The sequence below is a fragment of the Pinus tabuliformis genome, chromosome 2_1 (assembly GCF_031772625.1).
Source record: "Pinus tabuliformis cultivar Carrire ecotype Pingquan chromosome 2_1, CPIR1, whole genome shotgun sequence".
In the NCBI taxonomy this organism is placed as follows: domain Eukaryota; kingdom Viridiplantae; phylum Streptophyta; class Pinopsida; order Pinales; family Pinaceae; genus Pinus; species Pinus tabuliformis.
The window spans coordinates 126,068,341-126,077,970 of NC_142299.1; positions in this window are offsets into that span (position 1 = coordinate 126,068,341).

A 9,630-nucleotide genomic window follows, 5' to 3' on the forward strand; every position below is an offset into this window, starting at 1 on the left:
ATTCCTATCCAAAAGAATGAACATTGAGTGCGAGCACAAGTCTTCTGAAACCCTGGATGGCCTGCAGTGGGAGATGAGTGCAACTCTACCAAAATGTGACTTTTGAGGGTGGATGTTAGTGATATCACTAATTTATCCTTGTAGAAAGAATCTCATCCTGCCAAGAGTAGTCCGCTATGGAATTTGGATCTGCCTGCAATTTATTAATGAGTTGGGAGAGCGAAGGATGTGAAAACCATTCCTTGCGAGCCTCTTCAATCCACTATGGAATGGGAAGAGAGATTGCTAGCAGGGTGCTTTCCTCCTCAAATTAGCATGATAAAGCATCCGCTATGACATGTTCATGCTTTTTTTGTAAATTATCTCATAATCATATCCTAACATTGTGGCTAGCCATTTATTTTGTTGTAGCGAGGATAGGCGTTGCTCAAAAAAATAGTTAAGGCTTTGATGGTCTATGCGGATTTGGAAATTCTGCCCAAATAAGTATGGTTGCCAAGTATCCACTACATGTAAGATGGCCATCATCTCCTTCTCATAGGTAGATTGTCCCAGATTTTTCCCACTTATTTGTTGGCTACTAAAGATCAAGGTTCGACCTTCCTACATTAAGACAGCCCCAATACCCATACTTGAAGCATCACATTCAATCACAAAAGATTTGTTGAAGTCGGGTAGTGCCAATACAGGAGTGGAACACATGACATGTTTGAGAGCTATAAATTCCTGTTGCACTTCATCATTCCAAAGGAATGAATTTTTCTTGAGAAGGTGAGTGAGGGGTCTAGCCATGCGATCATAATTGCGGAAAAATTTGCGATAGTAGCCAGTGAGACCCAAAAATCCTCTCAAACTCTTGAAGGTATTTGGTTGAGGCCAATCCTGCATTGCTTGGATATTTTTGGGATCCACCCTGACACCTTCACGCCCCACAATGTGGCCCAAATACTCAACTTCTGTCGTGCCAAAAGAGCACTTGGACAATTTGACAAATAATTTATGCTTCTGGAGTAGTTGCAAGAGCAAATCTACATGCTGAAGATGCTTTCCCCAGGTGAAGTTGTAGATGAGGATGTCATCAAAGAAAAAAGGACAAATTTTCTGAGATATGGTTTGAGAAGGTGATTCATGAGGCTCTCAAAAGTGGATGGGGCATTACAGAGACCAAATGGCATGACCAAGAATTCGTAATGGCCTTCATGAGTTCGGAAAGTAGTCTTTGGGATGTCTACTTCTTTCATGCAAATTTGGTGATAGCTCGAGCGAAGGTCGAGCTTAGTAAAGAATTGAGCCCCATTTAGTTCATCCAGCAAATCATCAACAGCCGGGATGGGAAATTTATCTTTGATGGTCAGCTTGTTGAGGGCCCTGAAGTCTAGACACATATGCCATTCCCCATCTTTCTTGAGCACCATGACCACAGGTGATGAATAAGGATTAATGCTAGGACAAATGACACCAGCTTCCAAGAGTTCCTTGATGATTTTTTCAATTTCATTCTTTTGGACGAAAGGATATCTATATGGGCGCACATTTGGTGGTTGTGCCCTTGGGACCAAAGTAATGCTATGATCATGTTCCCCTCTCGAGGGTGGAAGTTCACGAGGCTTGTCAAAGACCAGCAGATGGTTGTTTAAGACCTGTTGCATCTCAGGATGAATATGAAAAGAAGTGGGCTCGATGGCCTGGATGGCATTGAATTGAGCTATAACTCCATGGTGGCCCTTTTTTAACAACTTTTCCATCCTATGCGAATTGGTGATAGAAGGAGCACTTCCCTGGAGTCCGCGGATGGTATGCATGTGGTCATTCTGCTTAAAGCTCATATATAACTCGTGGAAATACATTGTGATTGGGCTGAGTGTGTGGAGCCATTCAGCACCCAAGACAATGTCACACCCACCCATGTTGATGGAAAACATGTGGGTCTTTAGGTGATAATCCCCCATTTGAAGTTTGACATTTTCACAGTGGCCTTCACATTTCATTATCCCCCCATTAGAAATATGGACCTGGAAATTAGAGATTGATCTGACAAAATAATGTACTACTTCTATGACTCTTTAATGGATAAAGTTATTCTTCGTACTGCCACCATCAATCAATATTGCTACAGGGCGATGCTTAATAAAACCTCTAATTTTGAGAGTTTGGGGAGAAGTAATTCCTGCCAAAACATGAAGCGAGATAGTTGGTTCTTCTGGTGTAGCTGGGAGCTCATTGTCTAACTGGTGTTCCTCATCTTCCTCGTCGGGTCCCTCAAATGGTGGGGCTTCCTCAGATGAACTATGATCAGTAGCATCAATTTGAAATAATTTGGGTTCCTTACATTTATGCCCCTGGGAGTATTTCTCATCACAGTAGTAACACAATCCTTGCTTTCTTCTTTTTTCCATTTCTGCTGGTGACACCTTTTGAACCTTAAGTGTTTGGGTAGTGCTCGGAGCCTGGGTGGGACATCCCTTGGCTATGAAATTTGGACAAGTCGACTGGGCTGCTTACGCGCATTCTACTTCATGAGTTGTCTTGCAAGCTGCCAGCCATGAGACTGGGTGGTGCATTCAGAAGTGGGCTTGTATGGCGTCTTTGAGACCATTGATAAAACATTCCAAATAGAATTCATCTACTAGACCTCCTGTGCGAAAGGCCAATGCTTCAAAGGCTTTAATATATTCTTGCATTGTGCCTGTCTGTCGGAGCTTAGTAAGATGACCCAAAAAGTTAGATTCATGGTCGAAGCAATCAAAAAGGGCTTTTGAGAATATCTGCCAAGTCATTGGCCTTGCATAGTAGCATTGATGCCATTGCCACCATTGCCATATTTCATGGTCCAAGTATAAGCTTCCCACACTTAGCTTAGTCGCATCATCTCTGATGTGATTCAATGTGAAATATTGATCCATTTGTGATAGCCATATGGCCGGATGAGAGCCATCAAATTTATACATGTCTAGCTTGGGTGATCGAGGCTGGGACTGTTGGTGGTTTCCAAAGAAGTGAAGAGAATGGCTAGATTCGCCCTCAAGGTTTTCATTAAAATCATATGCCTCCGATTGTTCCCCCGATTTGCCCTTTGTGATTATGTCATTTAAGGACTGGATCTTCTTCTTTAATGCCTCCAACTTTTGTTCAAGGGTGTCTATCTTCTCATTAGCCATAGCTTGAGCTATGGTTTGTACCATGCACAGATTTAGTGCACTTGTCGTTACTGTGAAAAAAAAATTGGGACCACCAGAAATTTTGACACTAACAAGTGAATGGTACCACCTTACTCAACCCATCGACCTAATTCTTATGGGCTAAGTCTCCTATAAGAGTCTCGGGAGGGTATCAGACTTTTTTTTTTTCTCCGAAAAGAGTTTTACTCCTCGCTTAGGAATATTGTAGTAGCCAATTCCTAGAAAAGTTAATTCTTCCCAATGTCCTGCAAGAACCACACCCAGGTATAGGAGCCACACAAATAGTCAAATCCGTTGGCGAAACCCTCAACTGCAGAGTATGAGTAGGAATGTGCAGTGATCAAACCCCTGCTGCTAGATCTGATTGTTGCAACTGCGATAGAACCCAACATGATAGATCTGAATGGCGGATCTGATAGATCTTAATGGCGGATCTGATTGTTGCGGCTGCGACAGAAGCCAACCTGCTAGATCTGATTTGGAGAGAGACAAGGGAACTATGGTCTCAAGGAGTGTCAAGTGCTACAGATCGCAATATACATAAGGGTCCAACAATAGTACTCGGCCCAATCTTTCAGGGAACTAACCAAGGAGGATCAACCATACCCTTAGTCGTACTACCAGAATACCCTATCATATGCGCGAGTAATCTCCCCGAGTGCTATTCTCGATATACTGTAGCAGCAAGACGGCTGACGGTTTATCTATGGCGAAGATTCAAGCAAGCCTAGGGGGCTTCCTATATACCCAGAGGGTACTTGGAAGATAGTCCATGTGCGGTTCTGTCTAATGCGCTACTACTTGAAGGGGTACCCACAGGGGTTACAAGGGAGTCCAACAAGTGTGACCACCTCTTGCATTTCTTTCATGCATGCTCTTGGCCCTCAGTTTTGGTCTATTTTTGCTTAAGGAAACTTACTTAACCTTTATATTTTCCATCCATTTTCCATCACATCCATCTCATTTTTATGTATTTTATGCATATTCAGGTGTTTAATTTTAATTTTTCAATTTCTAGAAGTTTTTATGAAAATTGAGTTTCAAGTGCAATTTTGGACTGAATCAGAAATTCTCATAATAGCTATATGGATGACATGTTTGCAGGACACTTGGGCTCAAGTTGGATGCATGAATGGAAAGCTTGAGAACTAGGACTGAGCTAAATCCACTTGGTTCGGTCAAAACAAGCTTTATTAGGCCCAGTCAAGGCTGGTCAAACATGACTAGTCACCAAAAAATCCCTAGGAAATAGGGCAGTTTTGAGATTTTATGGGATTGACCATATTTCTTGGGATGAATTGGATGAGTTCGACCTAGATAGGTGGATATGAGTAGATATGAGTTTTAGAGATAATATAGATCAGTTTGTTTCACAAAACCTCTATTTAAAGCCAAGACATTGATGGCTTATGGAGGTAACTTTTGTAGAATTTTATGCTAAGACACTTTGGAGTTGGAAGCTAATTTTAAGAACCTATTTCATTTCAATTTGTTGTTCATGCTTGGTTGATTTACTGAAGTTGTTGTAGCTGAGATTTCTTCAAGTGTGCAAAGCAAGGGTGGAGGGCCCCCACACCAAGTTAAGTGCACTTCTTGGTTCAATTTTCATAGTTTTCATAGATTAGTTCTTGTTTCAAATGTATTTAGATGTGTGATGATTACTGAATGAATATTGGTTTAATTCTAATCTACATATGAAGGGACACGCAGGAATTTAAGTTAAATTCCCCTTCTATTTGATCTTGAACTAAAATTGAATTTCATTCTCCATTTCTTATTTGAAGTTATTTCTGCATTTTTAGTTTGAAGCAATGGTGATTGTGATATAGTAGGATTGTGAAGAAGGACAATCTGGATCTCCTTAGTTAGGAGCCTCTTCTTTTACATCTTCTGCATCATAAACCATTGTTAATTAGTGCTCTTATATTTATCTTCATGAAAGTAGTATTGTAGGGAAGGACAACCTGGTTCTCCTAAGTTAGGAGCCTCTTCCCTCATATATTACATAAATGAATTAGAAATTGTTAAAATAGGTTTATATTTGTAATATATACTTCTTTAAATCTTCAAATTTTATCTTCTAAACGTGATTATATCTGATGTCAATATACGGTGGATTTGCCTCCAAGTTTTACAAACCCGGATTGATAATTAAATGCTTGTGTTAACCTATGTTAATAAATTAGCCCAACATTTGGCGACATTGCCGAGGAGGCAATTATCAGCATAGTAAAATAGAAGATAAACAAAAACACTAAAAAATTAGTTAAGATAGATTTCTCTTAGTTATGTTTCTTTATGCCTAGAAATAGAGATCCTAAAATTAGATTCCCAAAACAAAACCCCCAACAAAAAATAAAATAAAAAAATAACTACAAAATCCATTTTCAACGACAAGATCTAAAAAATGGTGCTAAAGAATAGGTTACAACACTACTCCATTCTTTAACATTCTTTCTCATCAAATCTTTATGATCAAATAAATTTTCATGTCCAAACATTCATTAAAGTATATTTTTCAAATTTGGATATGAGTTTCCTTATGATCTTGTTACGAAAATGGATGCACTGGAAATTCTCTTATACTTGAAAGAATGAATTATTTTTTTAAAATAGAATAAGATAGAATAAAATAAATAAACAAGTAGTATGAATTCACAATAAGGCTTCCATAATAAATTTGTTTCAAACAATTTCTTCAAATCATTGTTCAATATTCATTTGAAAGGATTACATGGCAAAATGATGTAAGAACAAGCCTATTTTGGGGTAACCATATAGGATCATTTTGAAACCATGTTTTTTTTACATATCTTTTGAAATCTAGTTTTTGGAATCCATTTTGAAGTTTTCAATTTATATCACAAATAAAAATGTGATCAAAATCAAAACTAGGTCTCAAGTGAAATGTTGAGGACAGAGTTAGTACAAACTATATTTGAAGTGTCTAATGGAAACATTTTTATCTTAAATTCATAGGGAAGATAGCCCTTGGAATCTAGTTTCAAAATCAATTTGAATCACTTCAATCAGGTATCATATGAAAAAGTTATGCTTGAAATACTAACTTCTTGTCGAAAAATCTGCATGGTGACAATTCTAGGTCTTGACATATCAAATCATCTTCTTTTCAAAACATGTTTATATGGGAGATACATATTCAATTCTAGTTTAAGAAGCAATTTGAAACATCCCATTTGGAGGTGAAATGGAAAATTTATGCCACATTTAGTGACTGCATGTCTTCAAAACAATATAGTAAAACTCTGCCTCCTAGGTCTATTCATCACCAATTTTGTGATATCAAGCCTAAGAATTTTTAAAACCCATTTTTACTGGAAATACAAAAATGAATCTACTTTAATTTCCAAGTGGAATCACATTGATCCGATCTTTATCGAAGAAGTTACACTTCAAATAGTGATTGTTGGTCTAGTTGAAAATTAACAAGCAACATTATCAAACATGGCACTCCTTATAATTTTTACCATATCATTTTAAACCATTTTGAAAGCCTATTTATATTGGAGGTTGCCATATGAATCACTTCAACTTGGCTTTGGAATCACTCTAATTGGATATAAAACGAATATTTTGTAAACAAAATACCTCTTGGAGGTCTAGGCTGGCCACCATTCCTCAAGGGGTAAATAAATGCATTTTGTTTGTATATCATCTTTGGACTTGTTTTCTAAGCAATGCTTGTAATGATTTACATATATATTGGAAGAAGAGAGACTGTACATCTCTCTTCCTCCATCATCTAATGTTTTATTGCAGGCAAGTGCCATGTTTTTGCAGGTCATAGGAAGAATGAAGGAGTGAACTCCATGGATAAAGTAATTTTCAAAGTCAAATTCATATTCCAGAATATGAATACAAATTTTCAAGTCAAAGAAAAGTGAAAATTCACCTGATGTTGAGTTCATTCAATGAAACTCAAACTCTTGAAGCTTGCTCTTATAAGCTGACCACCAACATCAACAAACCCTACAACATGATGGAGATCAAGGTAAAAAGACATGAAACTAATCATCAGAAGAAGCAATCAAGTTATGTACCATATCAAGTCACAAAGAAGCCTTTCATAAGCCATATTGTTCATGATTTCATCCATCATCCATATTGTATGCTCTGCGATTTATTATCCATCCATTTACTACTATCTCATGACTTCAATATAACCTATTTCCATAAGTTTTTCATACTTCCCTACTCCATTACACCCCACCTCCATCTAGAAAAGGAAAAAATAAAAAAAATAGCAAAAGATAAAAAATAATAGAGTTTGGTTGTGAAAATCCACGAAAGTGGCACAATACAAACTCGATCTCATATTGGAAAACCAACTTGTTTGGCCAATATGAATTCTCTATTTTGTTTTACCATTTCTTCAGTTTGAGTTTGCAGAAATCATCCTCCAAAGTAAACAAGACTTGGGGACAAGTTGTCCCATCATCAAGGGGGGAAGGTTCGCAAAAAGAAACTTAGTTGTGCAGCTGAATTGATGACAAAACTTGTATTGTTGGCAGTTGGGACTTGAAATATTTTTGAAATCAATTGCAGAGGGACCTGAAATGTTAGCAAAAACATGTATATATTCCATAAAAATGTACATGACAGAAGGGACCTGAGTTATCATGAATCAATTGCATAGGTACCTGAACGACATCAACAATCAATGGACCAGAATCAATGAAGAACGTAGAATAGGAAGCATAAATAAGCTCTATGTTTCTATCTATCTACGATATTCAAACAAGACAACTTCATCCAATATTGTTAAGGAACAACAGCATTCATCCAATACTATTAGGGAAGTACAAGTATAGTAAGTGAACAATTTTGCTCTTGTAAATTCAAATTTTTGTAGAAATTTTTAGAGCTTGTTAAAATTAAGTTAATACCTGCATGCATATTTTATATTCATTACATTTTCCTCATCCTATACCCATTATCTTAGACCTAATCCTATATTTATACTCTATATCCCATTCATATATTTCATATTCATTCCATAACCCTAACATTTCATAACCCTAAATATCATTCTATATTTACCTATATTTCTTTCCTACATGCCATATTCATTTCATAACCCTAACCCTGAGTATATAATCTTAAGTACCTTTCCTCTAAGAAAAATGGATTAAAAAGGATGCAAAAAGTTGAACCTGCACAAACAAAGCAAACATTAGTCCTATGGAAAAATTTTTAAACATGACCTAAAAAATGGTCATTTTAAAATTGAGGAAATACATTGCAATACATATGGAACATTCACATTATGGAAAAACCATTAAACAAATCAAATCGAAATGATTTATGGGTGTATGGTTCATATGGTGGAAATACAATGAGAAGGGATGAATGGTGAATGCAAGCAGTTGTAGGTAGTAGCGAAAGTGAAAAACAAAATCATGAGTCATGCAATCGACGTGGTAATAAGGTAATGTATATATGATAGTCACGACATAATAAGTCGGTATGCAGGAGGATAGCCATGACAGAATGGAAGGACGACTTCAAAAAAATCAAACATAACCTGAGCTAAAGTCATGAATGCAAACAATAGACTGGATGGTGTCGATAGCACGGTGAAAATAATGATACACGGTTCCATTCAGCAGTTCGATGGTTATGCACGGTATCCAGTCAAAAGGGACGGCAACCAAATAAGTGAAACGATCAAAACATTTTGAAACAAGCAGAAAAAACCCTGTGCATATTAACAGAGAAGAGCTCTACCATTGTTGAAGTTCAGAACTGTAAATTTGTTGCCATCACAACCATTGAGAGGCTCAGGAAAACGGTAGATGCCATTGGCCAACAGCTAAGGGAATTAAAACGTTTTGACAGAGGAAGTGAAGGTAGAAATAGAGCGTTGAGGACTTGGAGAGATAAGAAGGGTAAGTCGACGGAGGAAGTGGAGTCAGTTAAAAATTCTTGGAGAAGCAAAGGTAAGATCGAAAGCTTGATTCTCTTTAGTAAATGCAATAGAGGTTCATGAGAAAATCTCGGGATTTTTCTAAAGATCGTCGAGATATGAAAGCACACAACTTCTGTTTGTCATCCATTTGTGCCACCAGTCAACCCAACAGTTTTCTAAAACAATGCTTAATAGTGGGAAATGATATGAAATGCAGCTAAGTGGGCCATGAATCAAGGGATTATGACACTTCAACAGCAGTCAAGTATACTCCATGAAATCACTGAGTTTGTTAATAAAATGAAGTGTTTACACAGTGAGTTTAATTGCGCAGACAGTGGGCTTGATTGCACAAGTAATGAACTGTGATATAGCTTCAGGTTAACATGTGATTTGTTAACATAGGATAGAAAAAAATCAAAACAAATCTTGGCTGACAGATCAGATTTTCCACGAACAGGGTGTCTTATTGAAGTTTGATTGCATGTTGAATAATGAAACAAGAAGTTTAAGTGTAGTTTT